Below are 19,641 nucleotides of genomic sequence, written 5' to 3' on the forward strand. Positions count from 1 at the left end.
AAACAAAAGTATTCGCACAAGCTTTTCGACTTTATATTTCACTAAGTGTTTTCCGCACTACGTCCTGATTGAAGATCTATATCACGTGTGATTAGCGGCGGATTCTCATTCAAAATATTACAGGCTAAAGTGTGTTTCCTTTGACATGACTGTAATATTTAAAAGTAACGGCCGGAACACAGAACGATTGAGGTGTGGAGCGCAAAGACGCGACGACCGAAGCCTGCGAGAGACCGGAGGTGGCTGGCTCCTTTTTTTTTTCTAATCTTGTGCCGTGCCTAGCCTACAGCGTGCCCCCGCTCCGTGCTAGCGTTGGCCGTTGTGCTTTCTTGGGAAACGCTACAAGGTAGATGTACACTAGTAGCGAGCGAAGGCTCCATAGACGCCCATTGGTCCAAATAATGGTGGCTCATGGGCTCCCCAGCGCCCCTGTATGCTGGGGGGCATGCTTACGTATGCGTGACGTTGAATGACGCTAGGCTTACGTAAGCTTTGGCGCGAATAATAAACCGGCCTTTTTATAGAATCCGCATTTTCAAGCCCGTATTGAAGGTTGCTGCCTTTCAGCGCGCGCCAACCTTTGTCAGTCAAATGTGCTCGAGTTCCTGCTAGTTATGTCCTTGTGCAATTGTGAACCCAATGAAAGTGACTGGCAAAGAAGGCAGCATAGAAAGGCAGCAACACATAGAAGGCAGCAACTTGGCCAGAAACCTAAACAAGGCCTGCAAGATCGCGCTGCCAATGCACCACACACTCATAAACAGGGGGCGCAACAAGAGTGTTGAAAAAATTAATTTTGCATAATGTTCTGATAAAATTATTTACCTTCTTATAAAACAAAATTCTAAAATATTTATTACTTTTCTGTTCATGCATAGTATTCCAATCTGTAGTTTTATATTTCTTTATATGAGTGTTTCGCCCCCCAGCCTGTGGCTATGCTGCAGTCGCGTTGAACCGCTTTTGCCAGCCTTCGCCACCACTTTAAATCCACCTTGCCCACTACTCAACATGACTGAGGGCAGTGCCGGTGATGCTGCCGCTACAAAGGAATGTCAGCCCCAAAATAACATGCTTGGGTGATCGAACTCGTGCAGTGAAGGTATCGGATGACCAATATATGTTACAGGGCAAAAAACTGAAGCGAAATATCCGCGGGCCAACCGAGTAAGTCGCGCCTTAGGTGACATTTGTGGAAAGTGCTATGGGACGACTGCAAAGTGTGCTTTGAAGTTAGAGGGCTGGTGCGCCGCTCTTACTCCACCGCCACAGATAACAAAGTTTACTGAAACGCCCCCCCCCCCCCCCCTTTTTTTTTTTTTACCAGCATGCACGTGCTTACCGGCCAAGAATGCATGCAGGCACTGCAGGCTTGCATGTATACTTGCATGAAATTGGCATAAATGCGACGATACGCCAGGTAGAAATAAACCTAGCATGAAGAGCAGGGCAGCACTGAAAATGATACCAGCTCAGTCAGCCGAACTGATCGAGAAGAAGATAACCAAGCTAAGATAAGGCAGCGACGGTTAACTGGATCTCATTATTTCGGTTGGCGAGCTGCTTCGCGTGCAGTGCAGTGAGATGAAAGGATAAAATTGGGGATGCAAATAGGGGCTCAGCTGCGATAATGCACTGTAAGGAGCTAGCGGTCGATTTACGACGTTACATGCATGGACGGAAAACATCAAAAAGTAGAGGATGGTGCAGTGGATACACGTCGGTTGCGGTCGTTATTCCTTTGACATTCTACGCGCAGCATACTCGACAAAAGGTCGGCACTGCTTATTATAACGTCGCAATAACGTCGTTAACGGAAAGCAAGTGTAGCAGAAGTGGTGCAACTGGGCTTCGGGGAACGACGCGAACGCAATGCGGGCGGCGCATCGTTTAGTTGTTTATATTTATGCATACTGCCCGCCCGCGCTTCATACATTATGAAGAGGAAAGGTTTACGAAGTTAATGTTAACGAAACGAAATCACATGCCTTGGAGCATGCAGGAGCACCGTGCAGTGGAGCGCACTGCACAGCGCAAATCGAAAGGCGAGTACCAAGGTAAGCCTTCACTCCCTTCTTGCCGATGTCGCTCTTATGATCTTCTGATTGCGCAGCTAAATTATCTCAGTTGTCCCTCCCTCGTGGTTCTAGTCTGCAGTGTCCATGGACTTGAACAAATTAAATGTGTTACTAAATTCATCTTTCATTATTGATTAACGGGTCACTTCACGTTTCGACATTTCACAGTGAAGTTGCTAACACACGCAAGCACGCACGCACGCACGCACGCACGCACACGCACGCACGCACGCACAATTTTAAAACCCAACGCGAACCATGATTAGCATATGGGTGGTCTCCAGCAAGTAGGTGAACGCTGAAAAGCGCTTGTAACGAGCTACGCGCGCACGCAGGTTGCTTGTATTATTCTGCATTTAATTAAGAGGGTGCACCAAAGTGTCGGCTTCTACACCAGCGCATTGCAATGTGCATCTTTTAAGCGATAGATTCTTTGCCCACTTAGCGGAATTAATGACGTCATCCGCCCATCCGGCCTCATAGCAGCGAAAGGGCAGATGCGGGAAAGGGCACCGTTGCATAACGAATTGGCTTATATAGCCATCTTTACTGGCCTTGCCGATGTCTCTGTGGCCGGCTCCGTTCTCCACGGAATTATACACAATGAAACAACAAAAGTTACCTGAACGTTCACTGCAACAAGTATCTGCCCTGAAGCGCATCATTACTTTATTAAAGCGAACCTTTCTATGCCTTCTATCCTGGCGTTTAGTGCGAATACTTGTTTACTAGAGCGGGAATTTGGGATAGTGGTTATTCGGGATCATCTAATAACAGCATCTAAAACGAGGGACGAACATAGAAGAGACATACACAGCGACTAATTCCAACAGTGCTTTTTTTTTGTAATTTCTCCGAGGGCCGCACATTCATAGTCGACTCAACAAAGAGAGCCCCGCTTACACCTTGTGCCATGTAAGAAAACACCTTCGCATCTTTATTCTTAACAAGTAAATGGTGTTTCTGCGCGTGGTGTAAACTGTGTTGTTTGTGCTGTGTCGGCTATAAATGCGTGACCTCTGACAAATGAAAAAAAGACGTAATGCTGCGTAATGCTGCGACGTAATGCTGCTAATAATAAAAAAGGGTTATGCTGCAGAATTGCGAGTGTTTCTTTTTTTTGCGCATGCGGGTGCGTATGTATGTGTGCGTGCGTGTGCTTGTGCGTGTGACGTTCAGGACTGAACCTGAAGGAACTGGCCCAGATTCACTCCTACAAACCGGAGTAGAGGTATCAATGCGAAGGGTTTTTATGCCAAAGGACTCCTTACCCTTGTTGTTGAAACTTTCCTAACAAACTTGGTCAACGTCTTGAGAGAATAAAATATACAATGAAATCGTCAGTTCCCATCGTGTCCTCACAGCTTCTTGCACATGCATTAGATGTTATCATTACGTCTGGACAGTTATTTCACCACACATGCAAATCAGGTCAGAGGTAGGCATCGTATTTGTTGTCCAGGGGCTCTCTATCTCTTCGCTCCACTTTCACTGAGAGCATGCGTGTAGCCGTGATGTTTGTCTTCACGTGTATCTAGACCCCATATCAGTAACCCTGAACAGTGCTTATGCTAAAATGTATAGTTGCTGACGCAGCATGCCATTGTACCCCGCCTGTCACGCGCGTTGTTCGTGGGGACGTCCGGGCCGCTTTATGACTTTTGCGCTTCCATCTATAGCTTTGCAAATGTCGATAAAACGAGACGATGACTCAAGCGGTGGTGAAAGAAACGCAACCGATCAATGCCGCGATAGCTGGTGAACTGTCTGTCTAAACGGAGCACAGCAGTCCTTCATCTGATATTGCACCAATGTTGTCCTGCGTACGGACACCGTAAACTAAATGTGACAATAGTGTGCTACAAAAATATTTAGCTTGAAGTCCAGGCGGTAGCTATCCCGCGGTTTCATCTTCACCAATTCATCGTTGATTGGACGGGTTGATATTCACGTGCATGTAAAACGCAGAACATTAACAACATACACCATACGGGCCATCGTATCTCCCTGGCTTTCGACGAGTCGTACAAATACACATGAAACGTTCGTCCGGTTCAGTTACGAAAATTGCCTCTCAAGCGGCATTGGAAGTGTTTCGATTGTTTACTTGGAGCACACAACCGTTCATTACAAGCATACAGGCCACCAATGGTTTTCTTTATCCAATTCGGGAGGACAGCATGATGGCCCAATTACCTGCCATTTACTTAAGTGTCATTTAAGAAAATTAACGAACGAGTCAATGTCTAGCGAAACTATTCTAATGAACCATATTGCTTGCACGCTTAGCTGTCATGTCGAGTAACGCGAGTATCAGCCATTACACGGAGTTGCAGCTGTCGCTGTAATTTGACTTTTATAGGACGTGGACAGAGTCCCGAGGCCAGTCGATCAAAATTTCGAAAGAAATTTGTTCGTTTGCAAGCGCGTGTTCGAGCCGAACGTTTCTCGAAGAGGTCGTTACTATCCGTCAATATTTTTCCTTTCGCGCCCACATATATGAAAGCAATCTCAAGCAGCGCAAAGTACTATAAGACGGCGGCGCCGGCAGGCGCCGAGTGTTCTATTTGCTTCTTTTATTTTAATATTGTTTTGTTTTTTTCGGTCGCGCCGTCAGGTCTCTCGTATCCAGGCCCCTGCTATCCATTATGTCATCGCGGCGCTAACGAAACCATCATTCGGGAGCGACACTGTGCCCATTCCGGAGCTTTAGGTTTAGGACAAAAATAAAAGGTATCTGGCGCACGCCTCATTCGCACTATCCGCCGCGCGAGCGCACCGGCCGGGTCGGGAAGGGGGGTTAGAAAGATTCCGCCCGCTACAGCCACGGCTTAAAAACGTCGATTTCGCCGCCCACTGTGGGACAGCGATTTCAGCCGGAATCACCCGAAACACGCGGACGAGACGTCTCAGGAGCAATGCGGAAACGCCGCGTGTCCCGGACCTCGTTTCACGAAAAGCGTGCAGTGGGGTGAATGCTGTACACCAGATGCGCCGAATAGTCCCTTTCTCTGAGCTTAACTTGTATAGTCGAGCTATAGCTTGTCGTGGTTTACGCGGCGTGCCCACAAGTAAAGGCGAGTGGCGCTACTGTGCAAGTGAAAGAATAAAAGAGAGAGAGAAAAAAAAACTTTCATTTTTGCAAGCGCGACAAATGGACCCTAACATATTCCGTCACTATTGCACTATGCTTATCTGTAGTTCTCGAATACAGAAAATAAAATGACCGCCACACGAAAGGTATTTGCGGCGTATATATTTCGGCGTGACTTCGCACGGCGATGGCACGCGCGTTTCTCGTCGGCAAGCAAACAATCGATCACTCATCGTGACCATAATACACGCCTTAAAACACATCCTCTATCACGTGGGACCACGTTTTTGGTGGTAGTACAGTTAGGCCAATGCGCAGCGTGAAATAAATGCGTCAACATGGCTAATTCCGGGCGCAAACTACTGAGACACAACCTAAGGCACGAGAAAGACAGGAAACGGCGCTACTTGCAATTGAAAGCTTTTTGGAAAGGTGAGAGACTATATAAACCCGATATTTCCTACGTTGTCAAACGTCATCAAATTATCCGTTTTTGCCTGCTCTATTTGATGACGTTTGACGACGTAGGACGTGTCGGGTTTATATATAGTCTCTAACCTTTCCAATAAACATTCAGTTCCAAGTAGCGCTGTGTTCTGTCTTTCTCGTACCTTAGCTTGTGTGCCAGTAGTTCGCGCTCCGAATTAGCCATGCTTCCATACCAACTCGACCATTTCTCGCTTTTGATAAAATACGTCAACGCTGCGCGAATCCACGTCGAAAGCACGGCGATAAAACGCGGGCCGTGCGGTACAGCCACTTATGTCGACGCGTAAGCGCACCGCAGCTGCGCTTCAGTGAATACGTCTTTACGGCTGGCTGACGCCGGCTGTACAGCTTCCAGAATGCTGCACGGATTTGTTGCAGGGGACAGAGTGCGTAGCGGGCGCACGATCTGTTTCCCCGCTTCCGCCCCATGCGCGGCTCCGCCACGTGTGTGCGGTTCGACCTTTCACGCCTTGGAGCAAACGCACTCGGCCGGCAAAGCGACGGAGCATTGAGTCGATTTGCCGACGCTTCTCGTGTTGCTTGCTTTCGCGAAACTTGCCACGTGCCAGTCACGGCGCAGCGCTAATGGTTCGCGCAGCTATACCATGCATCGCGCGTCTTTTCGACGACGCCGCTCAGCGCAACGCTAATACGTGTCGACGTCGTCGACCATGTGCAGTGAGCGCATTCCAGCGAGTGAAAACTTCGCGACGGTCTCGGCAGCAGTCGATTCCATTGGAACGGGAACGTCCGTAAAGGGGTGACGTGTTTGGAGAATCTCCGCCCGTGCCGCCGCAATTCACCTCTCTGTCTCTCTCCCGCACACGTTTCTGTACTCCTTTACCAACCTCACCATTCGGACTTGAAGTCTAGAACTTGCCTCGGAGTAGGAAGGCCAAGTCTGCCGCTAAGGCTCCCCTGTTCAGTTAACATTAAAGTAAGTTTTTTTTTCTTTCTCTCTCGTACACAGTCGTCGCACGGAATAAAGGAATTTCATCGAGCGTGCTTTGCCATGCCGCCGAAATTGGGTTTGGAATGTGTGGGCCCGCAGTGATGATCTGCTTTATAGCCTTTACAGACATTTGAGCACGTTGTTCCTGTTCCTCAAACTTGTTCTCTCTTTTTTTTCTTTCTTTCCTGGGGGTGGGGAGTCGACTTACTAGAGGCCCAGCGGGAGTGTTTCCTGTGGTAGGTATTATTGAGCCGAAGTCGCGTTTCGTGAGCGAGTGCAACGCGTAAGCCAGCAACCGACTGTGTTGTTGGAAGTGGGGTGGTGATTACGTGTTTGTTGATTTTCGCGAGGGATTGCAGTAGTGACGAGGTGAAAAATTACTTTCAAATTGGGACGTCATTAGAATCATGCGCGGCAAGTCACGGCAGCAAAATTGCGGCCTTGAACAAGGCTTAGTGAAACATCACGGGGTCGTTCTTCGTCTCATTATGAGAGTACGACGAAAGAGCTGTTTCTCTTCACGGGCGTGATACTTTTTTACTTCTTTTGATAGATAGTTGCTTATCAGTTCCTATAGACTGTCGCGGACAAGATTTTTAATTAGTCATGGCTGTGCGCGTAACTAACATGGAAATAATTATCGAGGCGCAACATTTGAAATATGAACTCCCTACCCACACATGACTTCGTGTCCGTTCTTTGCTGTCTGCACCCCATAAGCGGAAGCATCCAGATACAAGGAACGAACCTGCTAACACCTACGCTCAGTGTCTCCTTGTTGAGGGACGTGGTATTCGCTCTTGACGTTCGCTCTTCTCTCTACAGCTATGTCTACTATCACGATTAGCCAAGCTTATATTTTAGAGAATGTGCTACATGCATGATTTAGGCAGAACAACGTGTTTCTTGACCATTCCGTTCGCTATCAGAGATGTTTTCAGTGAGCTGGCTTTATCAACCAATCTTTGTAAGTTTCATCATGAATATGCACTCTTTTCGACAGCGGCATGCCCGTATACGATTGTTTGGGACATGATTGATGGCAGTGAGGATGGCAAGCTAAGTTGTGTGTGGGCGGGACATAATGTATGAAGTTTATATTAAGGAAAGCAAGGCACTCTGCGTGTCACCGGTCGTTACGGGTCATATGGCACTGCAGAGCGCTCCGAAGTTCTATAGATTGTGAGTGCTCACTATTCACAGCGTCGGATTGCCGGGATTGGCGCAGAGTTGCCCCAAAACGGAAAAGCAACGATTGTCATCCTGCATGTGGGAATTTGTGTTTTTGTGTTTTCGTGCTTTTGCGACACAGGCCGTGCTGAAATTAAATATTCTTTACTTCAGGGGGCTCAGTGGCTCGGAGAGAATTTCAGAAACTTTTACCTTCACCACTGGTCTTCTGGCTAACTCTTCGATGGACAGAGTGAGATGGTCGGAAACCTTTGACTCTTGCGTAGTGCTTTCATACAAAGTCTTGGAAATAAGCTAGGCCTCTCGCTAAGACTTTAGGGGACTAAAGCGGGAGACTTAGCTACGCTCGCCTCCTCCCTTAAGCCCGGCCTCTTGAAAGCTCATTAAGAACCCAGTCTTTGCTGCTTGTTGGTACTGTGAACCTGCACTTTTTGAGCTGCATTTCACTTTCATTCACGACACATCTTCATTCCGAAGTAAGCTACACAAATCAGCCTCTTCATAAAAGCCGGGGATGTCACAATGGGATTAATTGTGTTGATTTATATTTGCAGGAAAACAAACAACCGACCAATCAATGAAGATCATGATGCCACGGACAGTAGTGGAGGCGCACATACGATCGATGGCTTTCATTAGGGTAGTAATTAAATATCTGGACGTTTTCAGACGATCCGCCATCAGAAACTGTGAAACTGCTACTTTGTGTACATATATCCGGAAAAACAAAAAGAAAAAGAAAGAAAGAACGTTCTTAACCTTGTTTTCAGGTCTCTTGCAGCCAGTTTCAACATGAATTATGTAGTGCATGCATGGTTGTATGGCCGAGTGAAGACGCTGCACGTACTCCCTATAGGTTAGTTACTTGTTGATATATTGATATATGTCCATTCCTTGTGTACAACAGTTGCTAAGGCACGAGGCAAATCATCTGGATACAATCTCAATGTTTTGATATTCCTCTGTGGAAACAGAATCGCTCATCGACACAAATATTAGTATGTGCCACTCGATCTGTTTTACCCGCGTGATTTACGAGAGCTGCCCCTAAGGGCATATCTGACGACCGCCAATCGTTAGACATTCTAACCATATCTAATATCTAACCGAGCAGCTCTCGGTTAGATATCCTAACCATATCGAACACCGCCTTAGAGGCGGCGTTCGATATGATTAGAGTATCTGCGTCTGGGGAGCAAACATATCCATTACGGCTGATCCGTCGGGTAATTATGTCCTGTTCGATGTCTTCCCGAAGAGTTGACAGACATTTCACATTACATGGGAGGGATGAATTTTGCAGATATTTATTGCAGCTTGTCTTGGGTACTGCAATGCGCGAATTTTTTTTAACCTACCCTCATTTCTTGTTGTGTTATATTCATGTGTGTAAATAGTTGCTGAACTCGCTCATCAGTTTTTATTGCTGGCTCGAAATGGGCAAATCTTAAGGGCAGTGGATTAGAGAGAGAGAGAGAGAGAGAGCTTTATTTAATAAAGTGGCTGGGTTTTCAGAGAGGCCCTCAGTCCAGAGCCCCAACGGCGAATTTCGTCAAAGCTAATTCAATGAAGTCCGCCAGACACCCTTGATCTTCCCATGTGGTGGCTTGAATCAGCCACTCGGCATTAGGGGGTAAAGTGAGGTGGGAGTTTGGGCCAAGGGTTGCGAGCGATAGGCTGCATTCCCAGAGTATGTGTGGCGTGTCAGGGTCTTCACCGCAGTATGTGCGTTGTGCTGCGGTGTCATTAATTGCCTAAGCCCCATATTAGATGGAGTCGAGCCGGTGTTGGTGAACTGTTTGTCTGCGTTTGTCTAATTAATAAACCTTGTCTTCGGTTTAATCTCGGGAAAGTTCCTTCTAGCTACGTGGTAGTGCGTAAGACGAGTCGCATAGGCAATTATATCGTTCTCGATTAAATATATCGCTAATGCAGTTCACTTGCTCACGATGTTTTTATCAGAGCCTCTATAAGTGTTACAAATTACCTTGTGGTCATGTATGTTGTGTAAACAGATCATTATGCCTAATAATTTATTTTCGAATCACTAGTCTTACAATTAAATCACCTATAGTGTCGTTACACTCAGGACATCAGCGCAACTGCTTTGTCGAAGCTTCGGTCGCGTGGCATTATAAAACTTCTCTATTATGTCATACGCCGCGCATTCTGAAGCATCGCATAATTTACCCGTTGTGGCCTAAAGGTCTGGACGCAATCATTGTGCTGGAACGCAAACAGAGAGAGAATGAAACGAATATTCGAGAGTTTAACCAGAGAATATCTCCGATTGGCTACCCTGTACTGGAAACACAGGGAAAGGGTAGTAAAAATGAAAGGCAAAAGAAAGGGTGGAGTGGAGGAAAGAAAAATATTATCTGCGACAAGTTAAAACTCTGTTACACAAATGCCTGCCGTAATCTCACACTTTCTCACTCACGGTGTTCCACAACATCACAGTGTCACACAGTCACCGTCTGTCACACAATCCGCGGTCTCATTAAAATAACACAGCAGCGCTTTTAAAGTCACTCGCGCTCACGTCTATCAGACCAGCGTCCAAGAATTCGGATTTCGAAGGGTGGGCGGTTGGAACCAAAGTTTACGGCAATGCCTCGTTCCCGCTGTTGCTTCCGCAACAACGAACGGCGCGTTATACAGGACGCGGCAGCCGTCACAATCGGTTTAGACGTGCGCGTCTCTTGTGGTACCGGCGCGTGGCTCCCTTCCACATTTGGATCGAGCTTACCGCGCCTTCGAAAAGCTACGGGGTACTCGCTCGCTTGGACCGGTTGCTGACAATGTTGCTTACATCGGCATGTACGCGCGCCACGCTAATGGTTCGCGCCGCTAACGACCGAGCGTCTTTCCGTCGCTCCACGACGTTAATACCCATCGACGACGACGTCTGAACGCATTCCGCGACTGAAAATCTCGCTACCATGTCGGCCGCCAGTCGATTCCCCCAGCGCAAAACAAATAAAACGGGGCAAATGTTTTTGAGAGTCTCAGCCATACAGTCTCTCGCGTTCTGGCGTCACATTCTCTCCTCTCGAAGAAAAAAAAAAAACAAACAAGTGTGTGCATAAATGAGCTACACCTTTCCGCAAAAGCTTTTCACCTTCTATTGGATCGTTTATTGCTTTTATGCAATCGCGCTGAAAGAAGGCTTCTTGCCTGTAGCTGCTGTGCTCGGTGACGCAGCTCCGAAACTCGGATTGGAATGTGCGGACCGCAGCGTTGAGCTGCACGAATAATATTACACGTGCACGGACGTTCAATTCGCAGTCGATGCACCGTTCCCACTGCAAAGCTTGCTTCTCGTTGTTTTCCTTCTGGACGAGGGAAATGTGCCGTAATTTCAGCTCGCCTGTTTTCGGTGGAAAATAGTTCTTTTTTTTTTTTTCAAAACACATCAAAGCTGCCATGGCTTAGCCGCACAAATAGACGAACTTTCCGGAAGCGGAGAGATCACGCATGTTCTCGTTCGCTCGAGGGCTACAGTTTCGACGGGCGAAAATAACTTTCAATTTGGACTTCCTGAATCGCGGGTTTGGGAATAAGCCGCCCTCACAACTTCGCGGCTTTGAACGAGCTTGAGTGAAAATTTTTGGGGGGTTTCCCGTCACCTCATTACGAGAGCGCACGGTAATAACTTTTCGTTCTCGCGTAGTACTTACATTTCCGAGCCAGAAGTACGTCAACTCTCAACGACTGTCGTCGCGGACTCGGTTTTCCGTTAATAACGGTCGCTTTTGGCACCAGCGTACAACTCATTATTGAGGTACGACATTTCAAATATGAAGCAACTCTCGACGAAGTTCGCTTGATTTTGCTTCAACGTCTACATTATGCAAGTGCGAACTCATTAAGAACTCACCTCGTAGCACCAGATTTTAGTTGTGCCTACTTTTTAAACGATGTCAAGGCCTCTCTCGATGTACTTGCCAGTGGTTTCAGTCAGAAGCGACTAAGCAAACAAATCGGCAAGTTCTGACAAGTTCAAAGTGATTTGTCGAAAACAAAATTTTTGTTCTTGTTCGCAGCCATTTTACGAAATAACCTCTTTGCGACAAGCTGCCTTTCCCACTCATCCCTGGAAAACTGATTCATCAACTTTTACGCTGTGTTCACTTGTTAGGTAACCAGTAACTAATGACTAGTAAAAGCGACTTCGCTTGGCACACTGCTAAAGCAAAATGTACCAACACTTCGACGCCAGCATTTGCTCAATGCCAGATATGGGCACCCTCATGAGAGCCTTCCTCACCCTCATCTGCCCTCACCCCCACTTGTTGAGGTGAGGATCGCCTTCGGGAAAATTGGTGAGGGTGAGGTGAGGTGAGGGCGGATGTTCTGAGGTGAGGGCGAGGGAGGGTGCGGTGTCGATGTGAGGTTAAATGAGGAAAAGGCGATTCGTATTGTTGAAGTACAGAAAAGCACTGAGATCGTATGCGTGGTGGGCTTAAAGTCTAAAGTTCTGAAGTACGCTGGCAGAAAGTCTCTCTGTAGTGTAGATGTACGTCGAAGACCACATTTAGCTGCCTAAAGTCATTAATGACTGTTGATGTTAGATGTAGCTAAACCTACTGAGAACTGTAGCCGCTGAAAACGGCAACGAGCGTGGGAGGAGTGACGGCGACTTCTTGGTGTCACTCCGAGATTGTTCTTTTTTTTTTTCACTGATCACCACCGGTCAGCGCACTGCTTTATCCAAAGTAAGCACCCTGGAATTTACCTTTTCTTGCTCGAATTAAATGGACACAAATTTGAGTTTGAGGATTTTTGGGCACTGATAGCGTTTGTTGACATATTAAGTAAAGAAAACATCAAGATGAAGAAAAACGTGTCGGTAATATGGTTAGAGCTCGTCTACAATACAACCAAAACTTGTTTGTTTAAACCTTAAGCTTGCGCATGCCTAGATAGAAAGGACTGCGATCTATCCCAAACTGCCAAAAATGCACATGCGCTACAGAAGCAAAAGCGTGTGCGCACTGCACGCACGCAAGTAGGCACAAACAAATAAGCATTCGCATATTCTTTAAAGAACCCTGTTGCATATCTTATCTTCAGGCAAAATAAATCCAGCACGACCAAGGTCCAGCGTCATACTTCTTTGTTCCTTACCAGACATCGTGGTGGTGGTGGTGAAACTTTATTTCCGAAAAGGGTCATGAAGGACACCCGATTGTTCATCATCATGATGTAAAAGAAATAAGGAAACTTCTTCCAGCCCACTAACTCGCCGGACGCGAATCGTTTTAATTCGAAATAAAGTTTTTCTCACTCACTCACTCTTCTAAGTTAACGGCTCTCGCTCACAATATGTTCTAAATTATTGGCGTTTGTAATCCCTCGGCATTCTCTATTATAGATTAGCCGGGTATGAAGGTATCTTTGTCATTTATATTTTCAATTTAAGAGAGAATCTGAGTTCATGAGATCTGTGGGCCACGAAGACCTTTATCGGTCTGATTGAGTGAGTCCGAGTGAATCCACCTGAGTAGGATTTTGCAAGTCATCCCGGCTGAGTATTGTTCTGCTGAGTCCGAGTAAGACCGGCTGGGTAGTATTTTCTTCAGTCTAAGTCAAATTAAGCCCAGCTGAGTATAGATCTGGTGAGTCTGAGTCCGAGTGATCCCGGCTGAGTACAATTTCGGTGAGCCCGAGTTCGATGGAGATGCAAGCAATATATATATATATATATATATATATATATATATATATATATAAGCACTAGGCTAAGACCAGCGGCACTAAGCTCGCTGGTCGAGTTGACGGTTTATATGAAATTGTAGAAAACGGAAGGTAAGAGAAGGATGGTAGCCTTGTCAGCGTGATGGTAAGGGTGAAGGAGGGTGGATAAAGCTGTTTGTACTGAAGGAGGACTGATAATTTTTTTTATAGGTGAGGACGAGTGTGAGGGGGGGGGCGGTCAAACTTTTCAACATGAGGGTGAGGGTGGTACTTGCGGCGTGAGGGCGAGGGAGGAAAACAAGAAACGAGGGCATTTGCACACCTCAGCTTGTATACCGGTACAGCAGTATATTATAAGTAATGGGGTTAGACCGGCTAGTTTATTGCTAGATTCTTGTTTCATCGTTACCAGCGATGTTTTCTGAGATATTCTGAGGCGAAACTTTTTTTGCGAGCCCCCCTGGACTTCCCTGGCCATGGCAGCTGGCTACTGCTGTCTTGCCGAATAGCTCGTACTTAATAGATCTACGTGCCCGATGGTGGGATCGAACCTCTGTCCCCTCGCAATCAACCCGATGCTCCAACCATTAGGCCACAATCGCCCGTATACTTTGACCGTGCCAACACCAGCCAACCAGCTCTTTGAGATGACCGCCACGTGTGCCAAATTACGTAGCATGGGTGCCCGAGAGTGCATGTGCGCGTGTACCAGTTTCCTTTACGCCAAAGCCGCCGAAATGAAATGGGCAAATTTATAGCATTTCATTAAACGCTTCATGAAAGCTTCGCTTCACTTAGATTCCGACATGTGCCTTGGATCGGCATATATTTTTTTTGTCCTTGCTAGGTGCCCAACGATTGATTCGGTGATCAAGCGTTTGTGGTGTCTGCGTCTTCACTTGGTATCCCCGTCTATATTACTCTGGTAACATGAATCAAGAACCAGCCGTATATATTCGTTTACTACGATACGCTAACAACCATTTAAAGCGCGCGCACAAGACGCACAGCCTAGGTACGCGTCAAATCGTTATGCAAAGCTGAGCTGTACCTAATGATATCTGAAGTATGTGAAAAATAATATACAACTATTTTCTTCGTTAGCAGTCGTCCACACGATAAGTGGAGGAGGTTTAAGTCTTGGTCAGAGGGTCTTTTAGAGACATATTGCTTTCATTTGGCAAATCCTTTAGACCACGTTGCGCACATAACGTGACATAGCAGTACACGCAACAACATTCGCGCAAACTGTGTGTGCCATATTCCACAGCTGATTTAAGAACGCTACTGACCTCTCAGTTGGAGTTAAAGTTAGAGCCCTCTATTCTGACGTTGTGGCCCCAAGTAACCAGCGATGCTTCTTTTTTATTTGTTTATTTATTAGTGATGACGCCAAGAGCACCCAGCTCCGCATATTCAGCTATAAAAATAAGCCCTTCTTATGAAATTTTAATATTGACAAATAGGTTAACAAACAATTCACTAGCAGTGAAGACGAACGAACGAACAAACGAAGGAAGGAAGGAAGGAACGATGGAACGAAGGAATGAACGAATTCTTGGTTGATTCTGAGTCTGTCACCATGCTAAGAAATACTCAATCAATGGCTCAATCAATGGCTTCGCTGGTGAATGTTTCCAGGCACTTCTGCACATAAGTCTCTAGATTATGCGGCGGGCTTCGAACGATGCGAGACAGGAGGAGGAGCGTTCGTCCAATCCGTGCTGTGCTGCGGCGTGTGGTCTGGACAGGGCAGCGCTTCGTTGCCGCAAACAACCAGTGACAGGAGCGCCGACGCCAGCACCTTTTGTGGCGTGACGAACAGCAACAAATGCAGTAGTGCCGCTCGACCGCGAACACCGTGTCTGCATTCCTTACCACTGATACTCTTAACAACCACCCGTCCTTTTTCAGTGGTGCTCTGACTGTTTGCGTCGGTTGCGTGCAGCGGGAAGTCTTGGTCTTGACGTCAAGTTCACTTTCACATTCACGTTCGAGACGGCACAATCTTTTTTTTCTTGCCACTTTTGCCACAGTCAGGACATGGCAGCCTGCTTAGGCCACGCTCGAAGATTCCCAACTTAGATCATACTCGAAGTATTTACCCGAACCAACAGAGGGAACAACACTGTAATAACACGTGAGGAATTCAGACGAGCTCATAACGGCAAAATTATTGAGATTAAGTAACTTCAGAAGGTCTATAAACAAAATTATAGTCGGGCTTTATTTAAAACTTGTTTACACGAATGAGGTTATACTCTAAAGCAGTCCTAAAAGGCAAATGTGTCACGTGAAAGGACATTACCGCATGAACCTACGGTGAATGACGATGTCTGAGCGTTGCGTTGCTGAGCACGAGATCGCGGGATCGAATCCCGGCCGCGGCCGCCGCATTTCGACGGAGGCCGCCAACTTGGGTCACAGGGCACGTTCCACTGCGGTGCCACCCTGGAATAACAAGCATTGCGGCAGAACCCATCTCACGTTGACCGTCAACAGGAATGCGCTAGCATTGAATCAATATAGCGACTCAAGGCATGTACGCATAAACTATCATTATCAGTAATGGCTCGAGCATCGTCGCCTTCTTCCACAGCTGGCTCGTTGGAACCGCGCGAACGCGCTCGTGCCACGGCTCCCGCGTTTGTCGTCGTCGTCTTCTTACAACCAGATAAGAACGAACAGGTGGTCCTGGTCACCATTCCCGATTTTGATAAAATTTACTTTAGGCGCAGGCTTTGAGCCCAGAACAATGATTCTAAACGTATTTTTGTGAAAAAAAAAATGTTGTTCGCTTGGAAAGGGGAGCGAGCTCTGGCTCCGTTGCCGCTCATCATTCCAGCGCAGAATTTCACTTCTCTTCTGTCGTTGTAATGGAGAGGCCGCGTTTACGGGGGTATGAGCCATTGGTTGAGGGGCCTTGAACCATTCATTGTCTTACCGTGACGGACAGATTTAATTTGGAAGCAATTTGATTTTGTAGAATCGCAAGCGGCAATGCGACAACGGCTGACTGCGGGCATTCCGTCAGTGATGTCGTTTTCTCCGTCGCAGCCCAAGCTGTGTGTAACCTCATTAAGAAACACAAAGACGTAACCAATAATTGAGAAAGACTTTAATGTATACCGTCGGGATTAACCAAGTGGTATACACCAGGGTCGCACGTTTCAGCTTCTCTGGTTAACCATCTGTACGGAGTACTCGGGTGGTGGTTTTTCATTTCACTTCATTCACAGAGTCGTAGGCTTTATAAATAACTAGAAACAGTTCATGGGCTATCTGGTTTCAGTAGAACGAAATTTAAGACGCCTGTGAGATACTCCGGTGGGATCTGGTGACCTTTGCCTGCAATAAATCTATATTGACAATCGAACAAGAAGCGATGGTTGCTTCTAAAGAAATGATCACCTTAAAGGTGTGTTTTTTAAACGATATTGACAAGTATGACGGAATAGATATTAGATGATAGTTTTATATGTTGGACATGCCACCACCTTTGTGCAGGGGAATTATTACGCTGTTTTATTGCATTCGTTTTGATATCCATATTTCAATAGAATTGTTAAGCAAGTGGATACCGATATACTTTAAGAGAACGTGTAATCGAAGCCGGTTATGTTTTATTTACTACGTGGTAGTAAGGGCTAGCCTTGGTCATATCGACAGCAGTCTTGTATTGGGTCCGGTTAACAACAACAACAAAAAAAAAAAAAGGTGGGGGAGAAAAAAGCAACATCTTAAATTTACTTCAAACAATGCGAAATCTTGGCAGTGCGCAAATCCTCTCAGTTCTCTTCCATGTAACCAGGTCTTAGAATAATATTTTCCGGCTTCGTAGAACTACAGCCCATGGTGAATCCTTGCAAGATACAGGGCTGCAGCCCTGTTATTCCAATTCGAAAGCTTCCTTGAAAGTGGTTCTTTTCTAGGCATATTTATTTCACAGTATTATAAGTGTTGTCAACCTTCGCCATGCGGATTTTTTGACAAGGTTTGATTGTCATATGAGCGCACTCTCGACCTTTCCGTCTGTCTAGACGGAAAGGTGAGAGGTCACCCTAGACGTCACCCTAGACGTCACCCTAGACGTCACCCTAGACAGACGGAAAACCTTCTGTGTCCTTTAGCAGAGACGCACATCGCATCACATCGCGTAGGAACCCAACACGTCTCCTGCAGTGTCGCGTCGAATTAGGTGCGCCAGCTAAAGTCATCGTCTGCGCACGGGGCGTATACACTGTCACATATGCACGGCCGTGAGGTCATCAGCGTGCATGGCGCGCTGTTGCAGTGTCATGGCTCCCCGCAAGTCGCGGGTCCCACGGCGGCTGGCCTACAGTCGTATCGGGGTCGACCCCCTCCGGCGGCGGAAAACTGGCCTTGGTGAAGCGTATAATGTGTCGCGCGCGCGTCGGCATCGCCTCGCGGCTTCGTACATTTTACTCACCGAGAACCACGCCCCAAGTTGGTGCCTCCTCGCCTCCTTCGATCCTTGACCTACGGTCCTTCGCCGAAGGCACTTAGGACTTCCAGAGCGACCGACCCGGCGACGCTTTCAGTTTCGCTCACGATATGAGCCGCCGCGCTCCTTTTGTTTCTGCTTTCCCCGGTTCCCTTTACGACTGTGACAGACCGTTACGTCGTCTGTCAGCTTGTCCGATTGCTACCGCCCCCGTGTTCGCCTCGCTCACTCCTTCGGCGTCTCTCTGCGATTCTCGTTTTCGACTGGCTTTCACTTTGAGCGAGCTCGACATTTGCCCGGTACGCGTTACATTGTCCGCCAGGAAGCGAGCGGCGGCGCCTTCCTCACGAGCGAGCGAAGTCATTCGGAACAGCTTCACCTTGGCCGCTCCCTTCCGAAGGATACCGGCATTTTAGGAGCGGTTCGGGGCGCGCGTCAGCCCGCTTTCCCAGCGTCTGAGTGGCCTGCTGGCGGTTGTTTGAAGAGAATTAAGCCCGCTTTCGAGGTATTCAGACGGGAGGAAATTTTTATTTCTTTTAGTTCTTTCTTGATTTCTTTCTGCACGCGTACATAAATCAAAGCAAGAGACTCGGACAGCCTGACGGAGCCACGCTGGCCTAATACATGTGTGCAAGCACTGCGTTTTATGTGAAACATGAAACAAGTCACTTTTATATGCAATACAATACACTAATAACAAAAATTTTAAATAAGGAAAAACAATTCACAAGCATATACCTTAACAAGCAAGAAGAAAAATATACGCGAAAAAGAAAATCAGCGCTATAGTAAATTGGTGAACATTGGGCAAGAAAGGGAAGGGGGGGATATGTAAATTATATTAAACACTCAGACACAAGTTAAACATACTCAATAAATGTTTTCCAGAAGAATTTCTTTAGAGTTATATTTAGAAATTTTTTATCCAAGTCTGAAAAAACTCTCAAATTTATTTAGAATGGTTGGCTAAGTTATTCAGACGACATGTCAACATGTCAGAGTAGTTAAATTAGCGTTTGAGCAAGTGTTTTGTTGATTCAGACAGGCTCCGTACCAGTGGGAACCTTTCAGCCCAATTCTTACTCTCAACGTACAGCTTTGCATCCATTCCAGAAAAACAGATATCCGAGATTTTTCCTTCTTCTCGCATCTACAGTCGGCCATGGAAGTTACGTGACATGGGTTCCACGAGAAATTTGAATTTCTGTTTTGTTAAAGAATGAAACTTCTAATATAATTTATTGGATAAATTAGCGCACAGTGAAACTTTGATTTCGGGACTATGTGCCGAGGATTCGCGGTAATTCAGCCTTTTCTCAAATCCCGTGTCCCGTAAACGTTTGTGGCCAACTGTATACGCGCACAGAGGCAGCGGGATCATGAGTTTCAAAGGCGAATGTGAACAACACTTAGTCCCATTATCTTTCTTGAAACGCACGGTTTTCAAAAGCAGCGTTAGCCTTATGATTCGGACATCTAATGACGGCGTACTCAAAGAGTACAGGGCTTATTTTATCTGGGAGGTACTGATTCTCTCTGGGCGCGTGCAGCGCGCTCATACCTCGCGATACTCGTCTCGTCCAATCGATCCGGATCCCTCGGGGCTGGTTGCGTTGGTTGTCCGCAGTAATACGAATTAGGGGCATGCAAAAAAAAAAAATCGTTCTCCCCC

This window comes from Dermacentor silvarum, chromosome 2 (genome assembly GCF_013339745.2).
Source record: "Dermacentor silvarum isolate Dsil-2018 chromosome 2, BIME_Dsil_1.4, whole genome shotgun sequence".
Lineage (NCBI taxonomy): Eukaryota > Metazoa > Arthropoda > Arachnida > Ixodida > Ixodidae > Dermacentor > Dermacentor silvarum.